This window comes from Varroa destructor, unplaced genomic scaffold (assembly GCF_002443255.2).
Source record: "Varroa destructor unplaced genomic scaffold, Vdes_3.0 BEIS01000005.1, whole genome shotgun sequence".
Lineage (NCBI taxonomy): Eukaryota > Metazoa > Arthropoda > Arachnida > Mesostigmata > Varroidae > Varroa > Varroa destructor.
In genome coordinates, this window is record NW_019211458.1 from 39,667,695 (window position 1) to 39,694,070 (window position 26,376).

Below are 26,376 nucleotides of genomic sequence, written 5' to 3' on the forward strand. Positions count from 1 at the left end.
GGTGTGTTATCGATTCGTCGTGAGGGCGGGAAATTTTGAATGGGTCCGGTGCGACTCAAGAGGAGTTTCTTGTTCGGTTTACTATGTACCTAGAGATTTGTTTTGTTTACCGTATTTGAGGAGCAGATCATCCATGTTACAGTTGTTTGATACGTGAGACATCGGATTCACTGGACGAGAGTAGCGTCGGTAAGAGAAGGTTGAGCGAAAAAGGCAAAGGGAAGTTGCGATTCAATGGAAGTTCGTAGAGTAGCGTCGTAATAAAGTTTATGCCAATAATTATGCTTTGTCCTGGTTCGAAACGAGGTGTCTTGCTACCTCAGTATCTTGGCTTAAGTACGATGCAGTACGTACCCTGGCATTTTATGAGTACTGCTGTGACCTATGTATCACAATATTAAAAATGGTCATGGCTAGTTAATAGTGAAATTCGTTGTCGGACAGTATTCCACAGTTACTAAACTAGCCTGAATTTTGTTCTATAAATAGAGTTCTTGCAATAGCTTAAAATGAATGAGTGTAAGTATTTTAGCGTGTCAGGTCTGACGAAGTATCTTTTTCTTGTGATTAACTGATGCCGTTCGCGTGACAGGATGTAAACCATTTTGACTGAACACCTTGAGGGGTTGTTGTTAGTTGAGTGATATTAATTACGTTCTCCGTCGCAATAATAATGAGAGCGAATGAAGCGAAAGCTTGCACATTTGCTCTATCACAGCAAATATTTGTCTCTATGGTTGACTCTCACCGGCCTCTTCTGTGACAATCTTTGGTACCTGTCGTATGGCATTGTTTCGAGGACCTGTTAAGGTACGGAGTTCGAGTCCCGCAATTCGGGAAAGCCACCCAGAAGCAGAACTTATAAAATGCATCACCCTTCTTATTGTTTACACATTTCATTAAAAGGTAGAATTCTGTTTTAGATCTAGGCATGTGAAATTAAGATTAGGGCAAAAAAAACATTCTACCACAAATTCATTCCGCTTGTTGGACAAACAAAAAACGTACTCTAACAGTTTACGAGAACCTAGAAAAACATACTAAATCAAAGCAGAAACTAAGTAAAATTAAAGTTAAAATAGCTGAATCACGGTGGATATAAGCGTCCAAAGTTTCGTTGTACCAACCAATTATAGCACAAGTACCCAAGTTGTTTAGTTAAAGCATAATTTTGACGATCTGACATTATCGACACCGTAGAAGGGGTCATGTGGATTTTGGCATAGTACCACCTTATACAGTGTTACAGCCAAAACAGGTTACCTGACATATACTTTTTGTCTACTTTAATGCTGTACGTTTGCTATTCACTATTGAAAAGCAAAAGATTTCGTGTCCGCATATGTTGCGATGGTTAGATACGTCCTGGCAGCCAAATTGCCCGTATACCAATTGAATTAATTCTAATCAGTAAGAGCCCCAAGACAAGTTCTCGCTTTTCGCTTCTGGGGACGCCATTTTAACGCTGTCGCTGGGTTGAGCAAATACGAATCAATCGTTTCACAGCCGTCGAATGCTGCTCTAAGGAAATGTGTGAATTATAAACATGAATATTTAAATACAGAACACCTCGTCTACGTCCCGTCCGTTTCTCTGTAGAGACGACCCCATTGCTGCAGTATACACCGGTCGTGCACGTGCATCTAAGAAGCTGAGCTTAGCTAAGCTAAATAGACAAACAAGCAGATAATAATACTATACTGTTATGTGACTGACTTAACAAAAAAACACGGTACACGATTCGCATTTATGAGACAGTCAGTTTTTTGTCACTGTCAAAAGTTCGTACAACGATTCGACCTCTTCAAGTCTGACGCACACCAATGTAGCGCTTCCGTTGGATACATAGAGAAATACAATAAAATAAGGTTCATATTGAAGTGGTCAATAGTATCGCAAGGTTAGCTTTCTATCTCTTTAGATACAATCTTATCGTTAGTTAATTCTCGTGACATTACATGCGCTAAAGATTCCAATGGATTTTTGATTGTTTGGTCGTACGACACGAGGCCATTTTTCATTTTGGCTCTATCACTGAGCATTTTATGATTCGCGCTCCGTTGAGATACGATCGTGTGTGCATGCCCTCTATCGCAGAGCTTTGTGCGTTACTTTGACTTGCTGATAAGGTTCATCGTTGCTGTTGTCGATCGGCTCCTTAGTCATGGCTGATTGCGCCGGTTCAAGCAGCGCTTCTATATCAGCGCATTTTTTCAAACAGTCCACCGATTTCAATATCTGATGATGGTCCCAATAATGAGATTGGGTAAATCGAGAAGACGAAAAAATTTTTGCGGAGGTACGAACCGCCCGGAGTTCGAAGGCACAAGACGAAAGGGCTATTTCTTGTTATAGTGGCGGTAGCATGCTGGAGTCACTGCGTTGCTATAGGCCATATGTAGAGGCAAATGCAGGCGTGGCTCGACACTCATCCATCATTGGGACGATCTGCTGTGTAATTAACTCATACAAATATTATTGTTAGCATCACCAGCAGAATCAATATGCTTGAATACATGTATTAGATAGTTTTTAGCAAAGAAGGCAACGATAGGACGACGAGAGGGGCACAAGGAGAGAGAGATTAACAGAAAAACGGGCAAAATGTGAGTTGCTTGTTCCAGACGCCGATGATCGCAAAATGGGTATAGGTGCTCTGGAGCCGGCGTTGCTTGCATTATTTGCTTACGTAAACAATATGTCGACTGGCACGGTATTTAAGCCGCCATCGTAGGCTAAACATTACGGCTTCGGAGCTACCGTAAATGTATAGAAAGCTGGAAAGACGTTGTGGTCTAGGTTCGAACCCGGGCATATACACATTTCGTTTTATGGATAGAATGTTTAGTGGCTGTACCGGACAACACAAAGGATGCGCATAAGATTTATACGAAGGAACCACACATGGCTGATACACATTGCGTGAATTGCCGAAATGGGAGTCGCTATGAGAGATCGAAAACGGCAGAAATAAATAACTATTTTTTTCTGTTTTTGCATAATCTTAAGTTTTGCTTCGATTTCCATCCAACGTCTCCTAATGCAAGGAAGGATGAAATCTACATATGTACTAAGTATACTGCATGGCTGCTCGTGTCATGCTATATAATACATATATTACGTCTCACAGGACATACGAGACAAAAGCCAAGTCACTTGGATAGTTTACGCTCCAAAAAGCAAAATACGTGCGTTTTTTGCGGCCGTTTAAGTCCCCTAAGTTTATATATACTTACTTCGAATCTAGGCCGTCTGACCTATGCCTAGGTTTAGAAGGTAAATGCGGAGACTACCATAGACGACTGGTGGCAGTATTAAATGTTGTTTGCGTTAACATTTTAGACATCAGCTTCATTCTTCCAGGGATGTATCTATTATAATACACTTATGTATTATCTCAGCGCGCCTCTAAGCTATTAGTTGCTTTTTATGCTGGTTATCTAGCATTATGCTAGTCCCAAATTTCTATCTGACGAATCGGTAGCAGAAATAATGATAATAATAATAGTAATATGCGATCATCACAGGCTCCGTTGGGCCCAACTCGTCAGGGGCTCAGGTCATGAGAGGACCATTTACATTATAACATCATCGACGTTCGGATATAGCTATATACGCGTCTACGGTGATATCGTTATCCTATATGTTATAAATAATTTTCATAGACTATGATAAGTGTCGACGTTTTTTTGGCTACCGCTGCGAAGAGCATCTTGTGAGATATTATTGTGTTACTGATATTATATTCATGTTCTTCAAAATCTTATATCGTTTATCTTGTCTGTTATCTTTTCTTCTACAATAGAGTAATATCGCTTTCGAATAAACGAAGTTTCGTTTCAAACGTTACTGATACTTGATGTTATGATGCTGTTGTAACTAACACTGAGAACGAAGCTTCTCGACGCACCAGTGCGTGCACTAGCTGTGCACGTAAGAGCCTATGGGCTTAGTAATTGTTCTCCGCTCAAAGCGAAGATCAACTGCATCATTGTTTACTTCAACGGTGATAATGACAACGGCGAACAGTTCAACCCGAGAACATTCTAACGTCAATTCATTTTACAATGTGCTCTGCATCGGGCCCCATACCGGTTACTCCATGTGAATCTTTTGCCACCTGCCACCCCCGACCCCCCTTTTCCCTTTTTTCGCTGCTTCGACAAGTCTGGTGTAAAAGAACTTTTTTTCGTTCTCGACACTTTTGTCATCTGCCTTTCCTTCTGGCTGATCCAAGCAACGTTTCGTCGTGTTATCATCACCCTCTTCCCTTTTTCGGACGCTTGGCCATTTTGCTGCTGCTGCTGCTATCATTGCGGCTGTTGTTGTCCTTCAATCAGATATGTCTACAGACGTTTCAACAAGTAAGTTTTGTTGCTGGACGATGACCATAAAAGACCATAAAATTGCCGTTTCCTCGTTCCACCGACCATTCTCCCTTTAGTTATGCGGACGCGGACGCGGACGAATGTTTATGTTATGACGCACGAGGCGCGCGACCAAGATACGGCGATTTCTGCATTCCGTTCCCATCGTATATCCGTTTGTTATGAATACTTAAAAACCTGAGTTTATTTGTCTCAATTTCTGGGTACCGTTGTTTCTGTTGACGTCATCATCATCATCGTTGCTGTTACCATTTTTTAGTCTTTTGCAGAATGGCGAATGTTAAACAACGCGATCGGAAATACGCTGTCAACCTATCACCCCCCTCCGTATGTACCCCACCAGCGTGTCGTTCGTACGTTCGTCTACCTAAAAAGTTATGGCCTATCGAAGGTGCGAATCAAATGAGTATTTACAAAAAAATGTGTCTCGTGACGGCATTCGGTGCGGTTTGAACGAACGAGCGCACAGTTTTTTTCATTTTTCCTCGCATTGACCCGTCTGACGCGACGTTATTCTGTACGCGACATCGCATCAGCTATTCTATGATCAGGTTCGCTGCGCGTTTATGTTTCTATTTTTTTTTTGGGTATATTTCTATAAGTATATGTGCTTCTGTGCATGTCCACTTCAGCCTTATGCATTCATTTTTATCTTACTATCCGCTTTTTATTGCTGTTATCGCTGCCGTTACGACGGCGGCTGTATTCCTTGCCTTTGTTCCAACCGGTCTCTGTCGTATTGCGTACATATGTTCGCAGGCGCATTGATATTGATTATCTATTTGGCGCCTCTTTGAAGTTGACCTCTCTGACGGAACCACAGCCGAAATTCGTAAATATTTCCTGTCGAGGTTTGCTAGTCGACGCTATTCATAATGAAGCCGTATAATGAAATTCCACGCTACCGACATCATCCATGCGGCAGTGCCGTCTCCTCGCCGCTATGACCATTGCTAGCGAATAATAGAGTGTACGAACTTCACGCCAATAGTCGACGCTCATAAAACGGCAGTTCACAGATCAAACAGCAAGAATCGAGTTAAATCAAGTTACGGCAAAGGCCCGCAATAGTTTAAATACATGCGTAAAAAAGATAGATAAATGAAGCGGCGGTGTTGGGAAACGCTACACTAATTGGAGATCGTTGCAAAAGGATGGGAAGACAGACGAACAGCTGAAGGAAGTACAGGAAAAAAGGATATCGGTACGAAGATCTTCGATTAGAATCGATCGGCGACAGCAGACCGCTAACATCGACTAGGAAATACTGGAGTGGCTTCAACAAACGATCATGGTTGTGAAATCAGCCAACAGCAAGATAGATAGCTGAAATCGCGATATCTGAGAAACAACTGGGGACAGGTATGGCGTATTTTTCGTCGAGGAGACGCCCTACGCAAAGCGGCTTGCAAAAAAAATAATAAGATTCGAAGTCAGCAAGAACGACACGAGACCAATTGGCCGTCTTCGGAGGAATTTGAGCAACAGGCAGAAGTGGGACGTGACCATCGTCGTAGAACGTGTTGCAGCTGTGGGGAACTGTGAACTTGGAGAAAAAAGGCAGAATCGACTTTTCTTTTTGCTTCCTTTTTCAACATTTGGCTGTATCGAATTTACAATAAAAAGTGACAGGGTTTAAGGCACATATTGTGTATGTACCTTAAACCCTGGGAACCCCAATTTTTTTCTACTTGTATAAAGCGCCATTCATACGGAAACAATAATTGTTGACGCATAACTAGTTGTTATAGACATATTCCTCAAGGTTTTCGAGTTATTATTCAATTGGTATACATAACGTACGAAACGAATTTGAAGGAATAATTAAAGCATTGTCTAGCCGCGTCGCTTCCTAGCTTTCATTGCTACAAAACACGAATGTACGTATACAGATGCGATGAAAGATTTTCCGCAACAGAACCAAAGTCTCGCTAACTGACTCGGCAGTAGCTATTGGACGGGTGCTGCGGCGTCAATGCTTGATATAACGAAAGAGATCTTTCCTGATTTCATCGTTCGCTGTCTCATCTCTGTGTGTCGGTCGCTCCCGCTCTCATTTCATTTCGTGGTTGCAACGCGGACAACGGATACTAATTTATATGACCGCTCAGGTCACAAGTGGAAAAATGTTATTGAATGTTGGCGGTTTTTCTGCACCTGCTACAGTCCCTCCCTTTTTCTTCATTATATAAGAGACGGTGTGGCCCGTACGGCGAGAGGCTCCACTCGAAATAGCAGTCGTGCCCCAGTCGTGCGCTACCGTTATTCAGCGCACTCGATCCGCGGAGCAATATTGTCGTCGAATCGTATTAGTCCAATCGGATCAGGAAGTCTTATGTGCTTTACACACACAGTTAGATCCCTTTCTTCTTCTTCGTGAGGTGGAGGAGGAGGCCGATAATCCACCTTCTATTTCGATCCCCGATGTGGATTGCTTGGGGGTTGATCCTGGATCCATCGTGAGACATAGGCAAGTCAAGTCATGGCTGCAATTTAGCAGACGGCGCGCGTACTATTTTTTTTATGTTCAGGAAGATTGTTTTTTATAGAATCTTCTTTTTCTCCGTTTTTTTTGTTTGCTGGAATTATTTCTCGGTAGTCGCCAGTTAGCGGCTGCACTATTAGCCCGTAGGAAAAGCGACGGTCCTTTTGAACCGGTATCGAATCACACCGGTTTTCAGACCTGGCTTTGAAGATAGGTGTTTACAACAGTTCGGAAACAGAGGAACGGGGTATAAGATCATGGCTGCACAGTTCGTTGGTTCCCACAGAATCGTCTTATGGAGGACATAACAAACACAGTGTAACGTAAACGACAAGCCCGACGTAGTAACATTGTTTCGCTGCAATGGGAAGTGCCATATGCTCAAAGGCAACAATGCAGATTGGTAACTATCGAACATCAAAATATAGGATATCAGTGAGGTGGCATAGCTGTCCGTGACTCGCATTTTTACCATTCTACTAGTATGATTAAACACACAGAATAGGCTCAAACCGGCTTTGATCGTTAGTTAGCGTCAATTGCTATCTAGACAGTTACCATGAACGGTAAATACCTATATATAGTTATATTATCCCATTAAATTAATATCGTCAATTGTCATGGCTAAGTATGTGTTAACGGCCGAAAAGATACGATATTTTTTACGTCGAATCATCTCGTGCCCGTATGATCAAAAAAACAACAACAGCAACAAAAGAGATAACATCATCAGATCGCTTTCGTTGCTACCTTGCTTCTGTTGATAATTGACTTAAGCTATGGACGGCGACAAGCCAACAGAATGACGCACGTTACCATGACAATTGTGCCGTTCCACAAAACGACCATGTTCAAAAAAAGTACCATCTTTTTCAAACAATAGACGCTGTTGTCTGCCCACGACCCAATTACCTAATTCGATATAACGTTTAAGCATAGTAATAAGCATGATAATTAATCATGCGTCAGGTCTAATGTCGCGCGGTTTTTTTTTTATTCTTTTGTCCATTCAGCAAAATACGTATGTGTTTTGCACGAAACCCGTGATAGCGCTTCAGTATCTTCATCTGGTCTTATCGTATGGTTAAATAGCTTCAATTTTATTCGTATCACTCACAGATCCACATTATATATACATGTTTAATATTTATCTAGAGTAACTCTAACATACGTTGAAGTTTTCAAATTTGGCCTACCTGTTCCTGCTGTGCAGAACGCTAGGCATGTTTATGGGGCTCGCGAGATGCTAGTCGTATACGAATGAAACGGCTAACCAGCAAGAATATCGGCGCGCGGCGGCGGCGGCAGCAGCACGAACAATGATTGTTCCGCAGACGTCTATAGACTCTAACGGGCAGTGAGCATCTTTGACCGGAGAAAGGGTCAAACTTCATCCTGAACCATCATCGCGCAACGGTCGTGGCGTATTTGTCTGCCGTCAATATCATAAATCGATGCAATCAAATAACATAGACCTACAGCAGATCTTTGTACTAAAATTAAAAATTAGCTATTTGACCTCCTGTCATGTAGGACGAATAGCAAATCACCGCTGGGGCGGGTCGATCGTTGTTTTATACAGGACAAACCGAAGGGATTTTCAGTCGGCGCCGCCGGATCGATACATTATATATAAGTGCAACGGTAGCGATTATGATACAATACGATCGTATGATATACGAAGCAATGGAGCTGAAGTAAAAACGACGTCAGGCAGAATACTTCGAAACGTCTCTTTGACTGACCCTCTGTAACCCAAGTTTTCGGCATACAATCGACCCGAAGTGGTCTTATTGTTCCGACAACGTACAGTGTCGGTACCTTTATTACGCATAATTGCCTATACATAGTGTATTGTGATGCGGCGTTTCGTACTTAGTGTCAATCACAGCAGGGGTGACGCATGTACTCCCTAGTTTTCTATTTGTCCATACAAATCTTTGCCTCGTGTGTATCGTAACGCCTCACCTAATCGGCCCTGTGAAATATCAATTGCAGTATATGATCTCCAACGTGCTACTTCAGTGGGTGATCACCCCTCAGTGAGCAATAACGGCTGTGCCACAATAGAGGCAATGCCATGATATATATACGCTGGTCAACAATAACTGCACGCAGAAGGAAGAATGAAAATGATTTAGGGAAAAAAAATGAGTGGTCTCAGGTAGGCATCGAACCTGAGACTTCGTAGTAATAGCTCCGGGGCTTTATTCATCCCGGCACGGCGACACATCATCGACATGATCTAATGTTCATATAGGACTTATATATGTAATCGATATACGCTTAATTCATACATGCCCCATATGAACATGATACGGGTGGCTATTACAGGCATCAGAAGTACGTCGACTACACAAGGACTAAAAGTATTTCGATGTGCCGCTGCTTGTATTATCCGATGTATTGATTACCGTAAACTCATGTCACTAGGTGTACATCAAGATGGTGGTAGAGGAATTAAGTACTGTGTAATATTAGCTACGTATGTACTATTCGACACATCATCAATACAAAAAAACTTGACGATATCAGAAGACGAGTAATACAAAGCTAATGGTTTTGTTGCTGCTGCTGCCCCCCGTGACACCTTTCGTGACTTTCGTGGCTAGTAGTACTACAGTTACTTGCACATCGTCCGCTCAGTCAGGCTGACTCAGGACCGTCTGGCCGAGGTCGCGCTGCACAGCATCTCGTCACAGATACACACATATACTATGCTAGAACGCAGTTAGTGTACATTTTAACCTTGCTGTTGCTGTTAGAGTGGCTTTCGTTGCCGCTACGTGTTGATTGGTACCTTGAAGCAGAAGACAGAAAGGCGCTTGGAGCGCCCCCGTTTTCGTCTTTGGTGCCAATGCGCCCTTCCAGCATCGTCCCTGTCCGCCGGCGATGCCCTATGTAGGGCCCCGGGTGTCCCATTTTAGACGCGTCATCCCCGCGCGCCTGCCTAGGGCGTTGAACGCTATGCGACGGCCTTTCATCTTGCTTCTGTGTGCTCAACCAGCCCGGGTGTCGGTTGGTCGGCCTTCGTCTGTTTGATATTTCACATAAATAGCCCGGGGCTGCTAGTGCAGTGACAGGGAGAGCCTACTTCCAACCGATGCCCCCTGTGCCTGTCTCTACAGAGGGAATCAAAGGCAGGTCCTAAAGGGTTCTTCGTTTATGGTGGTCGGGAGAGCAAGCTGCAAGGGGAAGAATTGAGAGTTAGAGGAAGAATGCCCCTTGAATAGGGGCGTACGCGACAAAACGCGCATTGCAGACCAGTAGTGTACGAGCCAGACGCAGTAGTAGTTATTTGTCGCAGCTGAGTACTTTATTGTTGATTAGATCGATGAGACAAGTGCAATTGTGACAAGGCACAGTGCCGATCATTCAAAGTCATTGGGTGCCACTTTGATGAATTATTAAAAACAAAAATCGGTATACGCAAAAATTCCTGATACGTTATATACGCAAGTAAGTTGTCTAGCATAGCTTGCTGAACAGCGACTGGCAGAAATATTCATATTTCGCGCAGTTGAAGGGTAGCGGCCGAATCCGCAGCGTTCAATGCGCCTATGCAGCTACCTTTAACGATGAGCGATTCTATTGTATAATGTATGTTATTGAGGATACATAATTATGAGCGAACATGGAGACAACTAAGCAAACACATGGAAAGGGCAACTTGAGCGTTACAACATACGCACATTACGCTTTTCAATATGGAAGAGAAAGGTTTCATTTTCATGAACATAAAGAGGAGATATGTTGAAGGCAGTCATGATGAGCCATTCATAGACAGGCGTGGTTTTACTTTAATAAATACACTTCACCGCGAATTCAGTCGCAGTTATGGTTAGCGTCACTATGCCCATTACGGCAAAGGCGAAGGTGACCTCTACGGGTCACCGGGAAGATAATATATGTTCCTCGTTGAATATATATCATATTGCTGTAAACTTACGCTTATTCAATCAGTGAAGTGTTGGCTGGGAAATCACATTATCTTCACGCCATTTTCCTAACATTTTTGGATGCCACTGTGTCAAAGTGAACAGTGATGATACGGGTGCACTGAACAGACGTTCGTTTTCATGCAAATAAGCAACTCGGATTTATTTCGATTCCATACAGCACCTAACAAATGCTTTTTCTACGTGATAGTTTCGCTAAGCTCATACCAGTTTCGCGTGTAAATTTGCACAGTTGCGTGAAGTTGGGTGAGCACAGACGCTTTGTATGGGGTTTGGGGTTCTGAGGGGGTATGCGATGATCACGCTTTGCTTGCTAGCGGACGTGCAGGCGAAAGCCTTTAGAGCCGCATGACCAGGCTGAAAGGTTACCAATGAAAGTAGTAGCCAGATGAGTTTTCAGAGATATACTTGCTCTAAGGCCGGTACACGAGACTTGGGTACTGAGTTAGCATGAAAAGCGAGGATGACGAGGCCGGGCAGCTCAAGCCGACTCTCCGCAAAGCATATGCGCAGGGTGTGAGACGCATGATGTATTTGCCAAAAGTTAAAGGATATCAATAGAGATGACTGGGGCACCAACTCGTCGACGGTGTCTTTCGGTGGCCTTTCATCTTGCCGCCGGCGGCATATCACCCATTCAGGCTTCCTCATTCGTGTTTCTCGCGCTTTTGCGTCCACACTTCCCTCTCAACCCTACACTAACTCATATTCGATCGGCAGATCCCAATTCGTTCTGCACACTTCACCCCTCTCTGCCATCACCGCCCCTCCGATCGGAGCTTTACTTTTGCTCTTATTCATGTGCTCGTATTTAGCAGTAGTAGAACCCCAACATCTCCACCGCCAGAGGTGATATCGAACTACACAGAAAGATGAACGCTTTCGTGAGGGATTCGGTTGAGAGAAGCAATAGGAAAACATTGCGACGCCTCAGATGAAGGAGTCGATGCCGAAAAGTCTCCATGATGAGTAAGCCTGAACGGCGAACAGCCATGCTAATGCTCGGGCTGGCGAGTACACTTCACCATGTAGCATGCAGTAGCTGTTTATTTAAAGGTGTATCTCAATCAGCATGACCGGCAGCATACTGGCTGTGGCCAAGGAACGGAACCTCACTACTGAAGTTTGGCCGATCGCTTCACGAGTTCCCCATAAAGCTTTCTCTTTTAGAGAGCCTGCGAATGCACAAAGCACACAGCTCGGGGCGCGATCAGGCCGTACAGGGACTTGTTCTTCTGTGGCCGTTTGTCACTGCTGAAATTTACCTTCGCTGGCGGAATTGAAACTGTTTATATGGAGATGGGTTGATTAGTGTAATTTAGGTCGACATCGTTATCTAACGAATCGGCGGCCCGTTAATTTGACAGAGATGTTTGATGATGCCATCGGCATATCATACGAGAGCAACTGAAGAACAACGTTGAGTTAACCAACAGTAGAAAAATTGTAGCGGCAACAATGGTACGAGGTCAAACTCAAAGTTTATTGATCATGCAAAACAACAACTTAAATAGATGACGTGCATATGGTGCATGAATAGATGGACCTTTAAGACGAACGGAAGATTGCTCAGCGGTTCCTTTTCCGAAGTATTGTACTTTCAACGGTCTCGTAAGTAAACTCGTTCCAAAAATCGGTGCGCTGTCAAAGGCCAAAAGATCTAAATCATGAGTGGTGTATTGCAACTGGCTATCCAGTGGAGCGTCTCAGAATCTGGGCTCTCTACAATGTGGTATTATCGTACTCTTTCCCCATTTTCGCCAGCTATTGACCCGGTTCCCTGTTCGTTTCGTCGGTTACTCTGCGCTGTTCAGTGACTGACCGTGGTTGCGCGCATTTTGGACCCTTTGGACAAGAACGATAAGAAGGAGCTGGAGGCAAAAGGAAGGTGATGTCGAAATTGCAGCGCGTCAACAGCACGCTAGCGACGAAGACGACGCTGATGATGACGATGTGAACGAGGAAGTCTCGATGCCTCGAGCTACAGCTTCGCTGGTTCCGTTCCCTGCCTTGATCCCGAGCGCAGTTGCAACGGCAACGGCAACGGCAAAAGCAGTTGCTTCCGATTCGATACGTGAAAGCTGCATATGTGCGTTTGCACGTGGCACCTCTGTTCCCAAGAGTGATTTTCTGTTGACGCTTCCCTTTTCTGTCAATCCAGAATACGAGTATCCTTTCGTACGCAAAGTACAACGTATGAGGCGATAACTATATGTGTGTGTATGTGTTCGCATATATATATATATATATGTACTGGTACGTATTTTCAAAATGTTGCAACCTTATCCATCGGCTTACTGCTATGGAGGTGCGCATCCATGTCCCAACGCATATCTATCCTTACCACCCAAGCTAGTTTCCTTCTCCCTCCCTCCCTCTCTCTCCCTCTTTGTCCATCTATCGATCTATCTGTCTCTATCTCCCGGAAACGGTCTCTCTCTCTCTCTCACACTCTCTCTCTCTCTCTCTCTCTCTCTATCGCACTTAGATTGGCTGCGCAACGTTTGTTCGTCTTGCTGAGGGATAAGGTTGCCTCTTTTCTCGATTTCTCGAAAAGCGGATGCTATTTTCACTCAAACGCTATCCGTTATTACTCTACCCCACGACCTTTGCTTCTGATCCTTTGACACCGCCACGCTCCCGTTTCGTGTTCGACCATACTTCTCGTCAATCCGATCCGACGTTCTCCACAACCGAAAATAACACGCGACGAGAATCTTCGTTCGTTGGTTTTGTATACGCTTGCCGACGGAAGCGTACTCCGATTAGTCTGCGTCTTCTGTGCATCCCAGCAGCTGCCGAAGCCCGTTCTGCATCACTGACTTCTAGGGACAACGGCCTAAAGGGCGACAGGATGGGTTTGGAAGATAGCGGGCAGACAGGCAAGCACGGACAAAGAATGGATACGATGGTCCTCCGCTCGGTGAGAGTGCTGGCAGACGCAAACGCGCTCACTTTTCCCCGCACGATCAAACACTTACAGCCAGCCACTGCCGCTCAATCATACGCTACCCCATAGTCAGCCAGCCATCGTCGAGTAGTAAGTCGACGACATGACTTCGTCGTTCTCTTTTGCTTGCTTCTGACTTTCCTGTCATCGTTGTGTGCTAGCCGCTGCAGCTCCTCGGCGTACCGCTCATTCATTCGATTCCGCTACCGCCGCATAGAGCGCCGACTGAGCGCCGAATTCCAGCAAGAAGATAGCAGCTTCAGTTCCATATTGGAGCCCTCGGGCGACGAGTTTGTTTCGATGTTTCGGCAGGGGCGCCAGCTTTGATCTCAATCTCACAGTCGGCGGTGGTCGTGTTCCCGTGGTGGAATGGGCTGACGACAGGCGCTCCTCAACTAGCCAATCCCGCCACCGTTCTCTCGATTTCGGCTCATGGACCCCAAATGCGCCTTCTCTACACAGCAGCCCTGGTCTCTCAGATCCACCCTCATCCTGTTTTAGCCAGCAGCAGCGGCGGCAGAAGCAGGAGCGGTCCAGCGGTGCGTCGAGAGCGTTCTGCTTGCCTAGCTGTTGGGTTAATAAAGGTACACACTATACGAAGCATACCCCGGAGCAGAGCCCAGCGCGTCCATCGGTTGACCACCACGGCCAAGTGGGTGCAGCTGAGGTATCAAGACGAGAGCGCAAGCACACATGAGTAAGCATGGGTATACTGCAAGTGGGTTCCTTTACAGCTATAAATGGCGGTGTAGTGCCTTTTATCTGACAGATAACTGGCCTGGATAGGAACCTAGGTACTAAAATCTAACATTATTATCACTATAATGGGTAACACAGTGCATTTGGCTAATTGAAGGCATCGCTACCACAGAGCTATTACACTTTATGGTGGATTTCTAATAAAGAAGACAACAGAGGATTCCTATACTTAAAAGGCTTATCAATGGACCTTTTTTTTTTTCAAACACTATCTATCGCTTCATATGCGTATAGCCCTAATATCATTCACCTTATCATTCATTTTATCAGGTACCTAATCTTGAGAGATTCATATTGGTAACCCACGTCTATGGGCCCACTCTGTCTGCGCATTTGTCAAGGCCACCCACCCGCTACAAGTCGCTACCGGCTTCTGGACTCTAAAGTATTCGGCCTTCGGCAGCTGACTGACGAGGCAGGCAAAACAGACATGAAAGCTGGCAGCCCAACAGCCAGTAGCAGTCGCAATGCCGCTGGTGGTCGTCGTCGTGGTGATGAAGGCGACGGGAGCCATAGCTGTTCCAGATGCCTGTGTCTGTCTTTCCATGTGTATGGAAGCGCCGCTGTACCAAAATGTCCACAGAGGATGTGCGCCCTGGGGCACGAGCCTTCATTGGCGGAATTCTGCCGCGGGCCAAGTCCGCCCCCTCCTTTTACAGCGCCTAAGCCAAGATCCACCAACAACGTCACAGCCCGAAGCGCCACTCCATACTGGCAGCAGTGGCCCCCTCCTGCAGCCACATCCACTTTTGATCCCTGAAGAAGCGAACCGCCTATGCCAGCCCCCCATTGCGCTCACAGCAACCGGCCTCTCTCAGTCGTTCTCCACTCGCGTGCCCGCTGCCGTCCCCATGGGAAGAGACAGCAACATTGTATCAGCAGGGACGAAGGACTACTAGTGGGGCCCTTCCGACACTTTTCGTTCTCGAGTTGTTTTTCACCACGCACGACGATTTGGCCGAGAGCAGCAGGAGCCCATACCACCCGAATACTACTACTGCTACAACTAGTACACTGACACGAAGCTCGCCTGAAGCTCCAGGATCTAGCTGCCGGCCGTTGCGGCCCTGGCGCTTACCGCGTGCAGAGCGCAAAGCAGGAGTCTAAGGGGACATGTACAGACCGACGCTCCGCTGTTCCGGGCGCCTGCCAAAGCGAGAGAGGCCATGCGAGGTAACGAGCAGGAATTGGAAGGACAGAGGCCCGCGATGAGAGAGATGAGGTATAGTCCCCCAGTTCTCATTCCTCACTCTGAAAGAGGAGCAAACGAGCGAGCAAGTGAGAACAGTTTGGCCTCAGGCGTCGCCTCAAGGAACTCCGAAGTCCTTGGAGGCTCTATGAGCCAGTGTAGTCTAGGGTCTCATCGCTTTGAAGATCCCTAGCGAGGACGTCTAGCGAGGAGCGACCAACGAAGAGTGACCGATTTCGCCTGTCTGCTTGCCTGCGCGCTCGTCGTTCACCACTGCCGCTGCCGCCGTAGCCGTCGGCGAGAGTTGCGCCGGTGGGTGGCTGCTGCGATTTGTATACCCGCGTATATTAGAAAGCGAGACGGAAGGAACATCTATTGTCCCTCTTCCTTCTCATGGTTGTCATGTCTCTTTTGCCCGCCCGTGCGCAAGCTCATGTGAGTATCTGATGGTTAGGTCCTGTCATGTGTATGATCTTGCAGTAAGTAGAAACCATACGATTATAATGATTCTGGTTGATAGGTATCTGGTCTGAATCTACGACTAGTTTGACTGTCGGCATATTTGCAGCTGCCAATAGTCGAAAGCTGCACAGAACCGTCGGCGCTTGAGGCATGACACATTTACTTTAAGGCACTACCACTCACTTGGGCTGGCATACTTTATTATTTTTTATTAGCCATTGGTTTAAATTCGGACTACTTAAGCACGTTCGAATGAAGTACCTGAACGTGTTCACATCTATGCGGACTTCAATATCCCCAAAATATCGGAGGCTGCAGGTGCCGTAATGAGCGCCACTTGCGCCCCCGATATTATTTTGTTCATTTGTAATAGATATGAGGTGTTTGACCAATTAGCCTATGACTATATAATATTGGATGTGCACAGGTGTACTACTATAATGTGGAGACACTAACCTCAGCCGATAATTACTTAAATGCAATCACAGTTTATTTAAATTTCGCTTTTTGGAAGTGTTTTAGAAACAAAATATAATAAAACATTGGCTTTGCCAAATTGGCCAACTTCAACACGTTCTACTACCCTCTTCCTTTGTCCTAGATTCACTAATTTACGAAGTGTTCCAGGGTTCTTTGCGATTTTTGACTGGCAACGACAATAGGAGACTGATTCAACATGCATGTATACGCATCGAAACACGCCGACGGACGTTCGTGCACCACGTATGTAATCGCCCAGAATCCGCTGCTATTGAAACGTGTTGATCATTCATATGCGATGTCGGCTCCAATCAACGCTGACCAGGACGGCCAGTCCAGTCGGCTTAGTCATCCGACAACTGGCTGAGGGCACTGTAAGATCACGAGTATCCCCCAAGGCAGAACTGGGAAGGCCCCGTCTGTTGGCCCCTGCCTTGCAGTCACATGGCAGTCAAAGGCGGGGACTGACTGTAGCGGTGTGTTACTGCTGCTGCTGCTGGCGGCTGCAAAAGCCATAGCTGGCGTCAAGTCCCCTCTGTTTGTCGTCCATTCACCGCATTTTCCCATTTTTCCCTATCCATGGATAGTGACCACCGCTGTGGTGTCCGTTCCGGATGACGATGGTTCGCGGCAAGCCTCCGGCTGGTTCCCGTTACCCCTTATCCGTTGCTGCCCACGGTGGAGCGTTAGCAGCAGCGCCTAGTGCAAGGAGATCCGACTAGGCGTCCGCTTTTCTGTACGTCCGTGAGTCTGTCCGTCAGCCGGCTCGCTGGTGGAGTCGCACCCGCCCGGGGGCATATCGGATAAAAACCTTGTTAGAGATGTCGGCCTTTGCCTTCCCAGCAAGCTGGTAGCGGCTTCAGTGGCGGCGGCAGTAGCCGGTGCAGCCACCGACGCCTTGCCGGGGTTTGCCGCGGGGCAAATAATACAACTATATAGAGTTTGCTGGAATATTTGGTGCTAGAGATGAGAGCATTAGATGGCAGCAGCAGGCAGCGGTAGCAAGGGTGGCGCGGAGGCTGTGGCAGTACTACCATCCCGCCCCCGAGGCAGCCAGTCAACCGCCGGCTGGCCAGCAGTTCTCGAAAACGGGGTTGCTTCGAAGGGATAGATGGCGGATGCCTGCGGCCATGCTCAGCACCCGCTTCCAATTGTGCCCCCTACGCCCCATTTGAAGCCGCCCCCGTCGGCCCCCTTTTTTCGACTTGCTAAGGCCGCCTTAGGGGCAAAGGAGGCTCTTTCCAGAGCCGACTATCCTGAAGCAAGCCCGACGCACCCAACCTCACTCTCAGGCTACCGAGAGGGTACGGCAGATGGTCGATAGATAAATGATGCTGATTAGTGAACACATACGGTGCAACAATTTACTAATACCGTTAACGTAAAGCGCACGTAAAACAGCAGTATACAGCGTGGAATGTGGGCCGTACATAATTCTAACCCATTGGCAGTGCTATACGGCAGGATCGCATAACAAAATGCTGTTGTTATTGTTGTTGCTATGTTATTTAAAAGACAAATAGAAGCCGGTTAGATATGAGCAATGCAGAAGGCAAATGTAGAAAACAATTTTTAAGGATTTAACTAATTTTCGCAAGACAAAGCGTGAGAAAAGGACTAAGTATGGTAGGCTACGCTGGTGCAGTACACCATTACTCATGCGGGCCATCGCCTGTGGCGTTGATGATTTCACTAGTTAATCTTCCTAGTAAACTTCAGAATAAACCAGATTTTTAGAGCAAGGTGACTCGAGCGGTAAACTTGCTGACATAAAACATTTTTCGAGTTAATCTAAGTTTTTTACATTGCAAAAGTTTTCCCCTGCATATTTTAAAAATGAGAAAAAAAAATAAGTTGGTTATAAAAGGCATCTTTGGAAAGCAGTAGACAAATTTTGGCGACTTTTCAAAAAACTAAAAGATTTTTAAATAGCTAGAATGTTTCTATGCGTAAATGTGTCATTCAGGAAGATCTCGTCTATGTTATTAAGTGTCGTCAATATAACAAGATATAAAGGCATGATGATCGAGTCGGCATACCTTTAGAAGGGGCATATCGAAATCGTAATCGAAATTAGTACATTGGCTATAGTAAAATAATGGTTTTACAAAGTGATTTGTGCAATTTAAAGATAAACGAGGTAAAAAAAATTCTAATGATTTTTACATTATTGGGACAGTTGTATCGAAATTCACTGGCCGAGATTGCCTCCATTATTACTGTTTGCCTTGGCTTCAAAGGTGTCAGCGCATATTCCTCGCTAGACTGGAAAGCGTCCCCACGCCCAATATGAGTACAATTGCCGCAGCTGAGTACGAAGGTAAGTATATGTAGCCAGCTGGGCCAATTCATAGTGCTATCAACCCAATACTTGGCGTAAGCCATATTCGTATAATATTGTCCATAGCGTTAATAAATCGGAGTATAAAACAAATAATCTCTCCCTAATGTCTTTTGATACGACGTAACGTCGTCCCGCTTACACTGATCGCTGGTAACCGTCAGCAGCCGCCGTCGCATGCTCGAACTGCTACTGCTGCCAATACAACAATCAAGGAACAGTTCATTATCATAGTTGTAACACTTATTATAGGTGCTATATTGTCATTGTGTGTGATACCGCTAATTTGACTACAGTGGGAGTTCATATGCGATGGATCCCTCCCAACATTGGCCTGCTTTGGATTTTGCTATTGCCGCTGCTGCTGCCAAAACGAGACTAACTACGTGGCAAGGAAGGCTGGCGGCACCGAGCGACAGAATCATGAGTATAGCGGGCGCCCCCGTCTTAGTCCCTCCTGAGCGTCCGGCTCCCATTCTCTCTATTCCTATTTCTCCGTTTTAGTAGCGTTCACTTCCGTCCTCAACCGCGTATAGACTTCAGGGTGGAGGCTGGGGTACGAGTTTCAGTGGCGCTGGTGGCGGTAATGCCGAAGGTAGAGAATTTAGGTGGCAAGCGCGAACAGTAGGTAGTCAGTGAAACCATCCGTGTCGGGCTGAAAGAATGGGGTAGGTGTGTGTTTCTCGGATGAACGCGGGGCCACGCGCGGCGGTACGGCGACAGGAGAAAAGAGGCGCACGTAAGGGTGGCGAAGGGAGCAGAGGGTGCCGGTGGTGATGGTGCTGTCGATAGTGGCAAGGCGTCACGACCTGCCTGAGGCGGTGCGCGAGTTGGCTGCTGACGGACCTCGGTAGGAGCTGCTTCGAATGTGGCATGAGGCAGCACACAAACGCGCACACATACGTACACAGACGCAAGCCTGGGGGTTCAACTTGACGGGGGCATGGCAGTAAGCAGAGGATTTCAGCAGGGAGATGACGGGCTTGACGCATTCCCCCTCGTCCGGGTTTCTTCTCCGCTCAAGAAGAGGGAAAACGGGGACAAGGTAAGGGGAGGGCAAGGCCAGGGGGCGTGTTTATCTTAGATATGGCGCCACCCGCCCGAGGCGCCGCTGATCTGCAAAGCTACGGGGCCGTCTGCGCCTGCTGAAACGAAAGGGATATACCGGAGAAGCGGCTAGCGAGAGAAAGGGAGTGCTACTAGAAGCCATGAAGGAAGGCTAGTGGAGAAGCTTAGGAGCCAAGAGGGGAAAGAAGGAATAGTTTTGCGGACCTCACAAGGAAGAGCTCCGTGCCCACTCCTGAATCTCTAGTGCGCGCTGGCGATCCTGTTCACCTCAATGTGCGTAAGTAGCTTGTATATTACTAGCTATCATTTATTCGTCCACCCCCTATAGACGAACATTCGAAATATAATCATGGCCAAATTCGACTCCTCTCGTGTTTGCCCACACTCCAGTTCACGCTAGAACCGGCTCGAAGTGCGCACATTGTACAAGCAGACGTCGAGGCTGACATTTCGAATAACAACAATCGACGACGCGGGCTTGCATTAGCCCGAGATTGAGTGCCGTAAAGGATATCGGCGAAATATCTGTGTCCTTTGTTAGGTCAATGAGCGTGTTGATGCGTTAGCCTAACATTTCCGAATATAATTAGTAGTGAGTGCGTATTTTCATAAGACTATCGCACTCTGTTTACGCAAACGTTAAATTAGCGCCAATTGCAATGACGTACAGTTAGATGAGCTAAGAGTAGATGAAACTTTAATAACACAAAAGGGGAGCAGATGTTGCACTTGGTTACAGTGTGTTCTTCATAGGCTCAACAGGTGCTGAAGGTGCTGTTTCAACATAGCGCCGTTTCATCCTGTCTGCATACGCAAGGTTTCAGTCCCAGAAAAAACACTTTGGTCTACAGAGGCTGATGATTGGTTAAAATCAGGCGACATGTACAATCTTGCTGGCAGCCGTATATTTGTAAAGCCTTCATTAGCAGTTTTCGCTGTCGAAAACGTTTTTACTAGATGCCTCGTAGTGGCCACCGAAATAACCCGGCATCCGGGCTCGGATTGCCAACAGAATATATTGAAATATTGAAAAAAATGACGAAAATAGCAAGATTTGTTGTTTTTTTTTCTGGTGCCGGTGCATTTACCATTCTTTTTTCTGTCTGTCGAAGTACTTGTGATCGAACTCGGTTCCAGTACTAGGCTACAGTGATAAACCGTTCCATTCAGCCGATCTAGAAGACGAGTGAATTTCAGATAGCTATCGTGTGATCTGAAAGCAAATCAAATGTATAACGAGCAGTGCATGTTTGTTATATATATATCCAACGGGTACTTTAAATCACAAGGTTTGCCTAATATAGTCCTTTGATCATGCCTTACCGATGCATTTCCTTATCGGTGCAGTGTGAGTTTATCAAAAACTACGAAGAACAATTACGCGGCACATAGATCCATGAGTTTTTACCAATGAAATAGACACTTTAGCATATTCTGGCGATACAGGTGAAAGGTTAGATTCGCTAGTAGGCTGATCCTCACATGCTGCTTTACAGACGTAAAGCTTCCTTTGTAAACAAAAACTGCTCGGAGTTACCTGCCAAAAGTGCTGGAGCATCCAGATCTGTCATGGATTTTGTGAGACCCCGTTCTGAAGTCTTGGTCATCCAGCCCTGTTTCACAATGATGATTAGGTCACGTAGACTATGTTTGCCGATTAGCTAGCGTGCTTTCGACGTCATCGTATAGCAAACAGCTCTACGATGGCCTGCCCGTTCTCGCGTCTAGCAACGATGAATCGACTGTTATGGTGCAAAGGTGTAAATAGCAGAGAAAAGTTTGTGACCAACATTCGGTGACCGCAGCACCATCATCAAATTGACGAAAAGGGGGTTTTCCATTCGGTCCATACGGTAGATATCAAAAGATCATCATTAACTGATGGGATATTACTGTCAAATCTGACAAGAACTTCGAAAAGCGTCACACCACGCTAGCGGCAGGAGCCGAACACTATTAACGGAGAGTGTCGAAACAACGCATTACGTCAACGGTCAGTATTTTCTGATTATTATATTTAGCTGACTTGAATGCTCTGCCGATCGAAAGCTGACTATAGATGCGCTAATTTTTTCTGAACGTTGGTTCAAAACTTACCATCTATCATTATCCAAAATAAAAGTAACATTTTAACAATAAACACCCCACCCGCCGCACATAGGATCTACACATATGTAGAGGATAATCATAACCTTACGACGATATTGTAGTTGATGAGTTACATTATTCTATATCTCGATTTCCATAACATACATTGATTGCCATGTTATATACTTGTGTATAACAACGCGATCCTAGCTAGCTATACATATGCATGAGCGCATGCAGTTTCTCCGTATTATAAACGTATAGATAAGGAGGGGCGGCCAAATAAATAAACTATCTCTGCGGTTATCTGTTCCCGCTTAGGAGTGCTGCATGTCTGTCGCTTGAACGTGGATTAAATTGAAACGCCGTCAGTTGAGCGGCAACGTTCCAGTCATCAGGGCGGTCGTTTCGATGAAGATGGCGCTTGCTGATGATTATGGCGACGACAACGCTGATGATCGCGACAGAAAATCATCGCGAAATCGTGCAGCGGCCTATGACCAAAATTCAAGCGAAGCCAAAAACTATTTTCTGTTTACGTTACTACCGCCAGATTTAACACAAGCAGTAGTAGTCGACGCTGAAACGACGAAACGGTTGAATTAACCGATACGTTGAAAACACTTCACCGTCATCTTTCTTCGACGCTTTTATATACATGTATATACAACTAGTTAAATGATAGGCAAACAAGTCGGCCCCTCACCGCCATCACGTTTACAAGCTAAGTTCACTTACAGTGTGCGTACAAATCAATGAACATCGACCAAGTCATTGTGTCATTACACGAAAGCAACATTAACAAAAGAAATGCCCAATACGATGACATGAACCTGATGGCAAACGGTCGCACCGCAGCCGTATTCTCTCTATTAGTAACAAAACGGAACCTGTTTTTCGCTATCTGTGAAGTACAAATAAGCGCGACTTGAACTTCAGGTGAGACCTTGACTGGCTGCATAAAATACAAACCACGTTATAGGCCATGTAGGTCGGCTAGTCCTTTGAGAGAAGTCGTACGAAAATGAGAACTGGTAAAACGAAAAGTATGAAGAAATAGTAGCCGACATACACTGGCAGGCCTCAAGGAGAGCGCAGGCGCCAAATATTTCTAGTCAAAAGCATTTCGATAAACGAAGAAAAAGCAGAAGAAAAAAGCTGGACGTCGATATTTTGGGAACGGAATGGACAAAGAGATATCGCGTTGGTTCATAGCTAACAGTTTGGCTGGCGACGGTATACTCCTTCTGTTGCTCAGGAGGCTTAGGATAAAATTTCGACGCAGATACAACAATACCATGATAAGAACAAACGGGAAAGAAACCCGAACATTTAAAGGTGGGATATTATAGGAGCAAAGCATAAGGGCGAAAATATGTACAATCCCGCAGGCTTACCCGTAATGGCAAAACGAATATATATCATAACCTGAATGCATAGAGAGAATTTTATTATTATTATTATTATTATCCAATTATCAATAGAGCTTGTTAAACACACATGTAGAATAAACGATGAATTTTGTGTTTAGGAATAAGCATCCTGTTAGTAAAAATATACGTTTGTGTAAGCTAGCACAAAATAACACCTGATGTTATATGAGATAGGTGTTTTTACTTTGTCCAGACTCGGTGGTCCCGTGTGATCCTGATGAGCTTAAAAAGAGCATAGATTTGGTACCTTAAAAGAGTTACAATCAAAGGAATAGGTTGCTTCATCTCCTTCATTTGGTTCGTGGTTAGTTTTCGAACACCCGATATATTTGTATACATAGATAATTACTGAGGGACAAGCAATCGCTAACAAGTTAATGGGGTTTTAAGTAGTAAGAAACACTATAGGTTTTTTTTTAATGTGCCCAGGTTGAAACTACCTTACAGAAAGACATCGACTTGGGCCTGAAAGTTGGGTGTAGGCCTCTGCTGCATTCGTTATTACTTCTTTCCAACTTCAATGCTACCACGAAATAGCCCACGTCTAACGAGTAGAATTTTGACAGTTCGCCTTCAACTAGTCCTTTGCATATTCATTATAAGTACATATACGTGCAAATGCTTGTAGATTTGCATGAATATCTTGATCATGTGATTTAGTAACTCACGCGCGCTTTTAACCTGGAATCAGATAGTACATACGATATTTTTTTTTTACTTGGCCGTCTCTATACGACGCAGCCGTCATCGGCCGATAAAGGTTCTAGACTTTTACGTGTCGTATACAGCAGCTAACAATGTAACGGCTCGTTCATCATTTATTCATCCCGTGCAAGATTTGCAGTTGGTAGATATCACGACACTGTTACAGAAACCAAAACACCTATTGCTCTGAACAATCAGCTAATTGCTCTCTTATCAACCGGCGATACTTTGGTCGATAATCTAAATAAGTAACATAATAGACACATGTATATATATATGGTGCCAAATTTATCGAATATCTATCAGTCTCTGTCCTAGTATACACACATTTATGCAATAATAAATAATAGAGACATTGTTATACAGATTTTTTTTTTTTCGTAATGATCGCTGTTCGTATCTAATCGGAATCAATCCATAAAGCATCCGGAACAAATTGAGGCCGCTTGATTGTAAGCTGCACCCACCTGAAAATGGATACCCATTTTCAGGTGGGTGCACCCACAAAATGCTTTCCAGGCGCCAAGAGATATGTACATTTCAAAAGTAAAAATTACTTATTTTTATTATGATTTAACTACTGAATCTAAACTTCTTCCAAGTGATGTAAAAACTACATCGAGTAACTCTTTGTAGTAACCGAAATAGACGGACACGTCAGATACGAAAAATCTAGTAGATTTAAATTTTAAGCTGATGCGCCAAACCGAACGTCCCAGATATTTATAGACCCACAAGACTTCAAAAGGCACAAAAAAGGCGAGACGTTTGGCCATACTTTGACGATTCAATTCGAGATACAGGCCTATTTTTGCAACGACCGCCAATTTCTTCATCGAAATAGCACGATCATCAGAAATCGTGCCTTGTACCATTTACATGGTCTTTAAGTCTTCTCTATTGTTGTTTTGCGCTTTAGTTTAGAGAAATCTTTTCCAGAAGCTTGCGACAACATATATCATCGGTTAACCGGGGTTCGTCCCTTGCGAAGGCACTGTAACAATGGCTGACGTTAATAGTCTACACACAAACCTTCAAACTCTCGCCATAGTACATTCGCTAGTTTAACGAGACCAATTAGATAAAAACAATATAAAAATATGAATGTCTGTTCAGTATATATTCCATAACCTACAAGAACAATGTATGTACCACGTTGCCCTTAGGCTTTTGAATTTAATATTGGCTTTAGATTGAGCGCGACTTCGCGATCAAGACTGAGACGCGTTATAACCGCAGGGCAAATATTCTCCGAGAGTCGTCGGCTGATCACAACTTAAGATGGAGGACCTTTTCCATTAACGTTTGTTGCGTGTGAAGATGTTTTTGATGCACTGCGTAACAGCAGTAGTGTGCCAATTGGCGTTTACGTCATCGTTACGCCTTTGAAGTTCATCCGTTCTTCTTCATTAGGAAATTGTAATTACTCGAGAGCGTACAATGCGGCTAATTTTTGGCTTCATGAAACCTATCTTACCAACATAGATTTAGCTAAAAGTCCATATGCTGGATCCTTTGGAAAAACAGTGAGAGTTAATCAGTACACGCGTAGTTGGCCCATGATAACTAGAAGGTTGCATGTTTATCATATCACTGAAGGCTCGTATCAGGAAGGCGACAGCTTCACGTGAAAAAATGATAATTCATCCCGTTGGAGATTCGTTTACTTAGTGCTAGTTTAGGTAGTAGCACAGAATCACCGCGCATAGGAATAGAGAATTACAAATATACATAGAAGCGACGCTTGGACCGACTCGTTGTCTAGGCAACGTTTGCGTCACCTTAGCGTGACGGAATTGACGTTTACGCTAAGCGAGTACACCTTTGTCGCAAGGCCACGTTCAAATGATCGCTCACCATGAGCGAGCAAAGTATAAACGAAGAGAAAACGAATCGACGGAAACCAGAAGGCGTCAGGAGGTAACTATTAATTTGGCCTTCTTCCCTGTCATACAGCGTCACTTCTAGCTGCTTCTATTGAACTAAACGAAGCAGAACTAACCAAAACACTTGACTTGAGTTCATCTCCAAAAAAACACAACAGACGATACAAACAACAGTCCACATAA

The 26,376-nt window shown here is 45.0% G+C and overlaps 1 protein-coding gene and 1 long non-coding RNA gene across 5 annotated transcripts in view; both read left to right on the plus strand.

The window, feature by feature from the left end:
• The window catches only part of LOC111250942 (BTB/POZ domain-containing protein kctd15-like), a 78,546-nt gene that overhangs the window by 885 nt on the left and 51,285 nt on the right, over window positions 1-26,376 (plus strand). The window lies entirely within an intron of this gene.
• On the plus strand, window positions 4-9,011 carry LOC111250944 (uncharacterized). Of its 2 annotated transcripts, none has more exons than XR_002673581.2 (3): window positions 4-4,364; window positions 4,648-4,939; window positions 5,148-9,011. It is a non-coding gene; the product is annotated as an uncharacterized LOC111250944 (long non-coding RNA). The 2 variants fall into 2 exon arrangements; XR_015329126.1 differs by having other exon boundaries at window positions 5,188-9,011.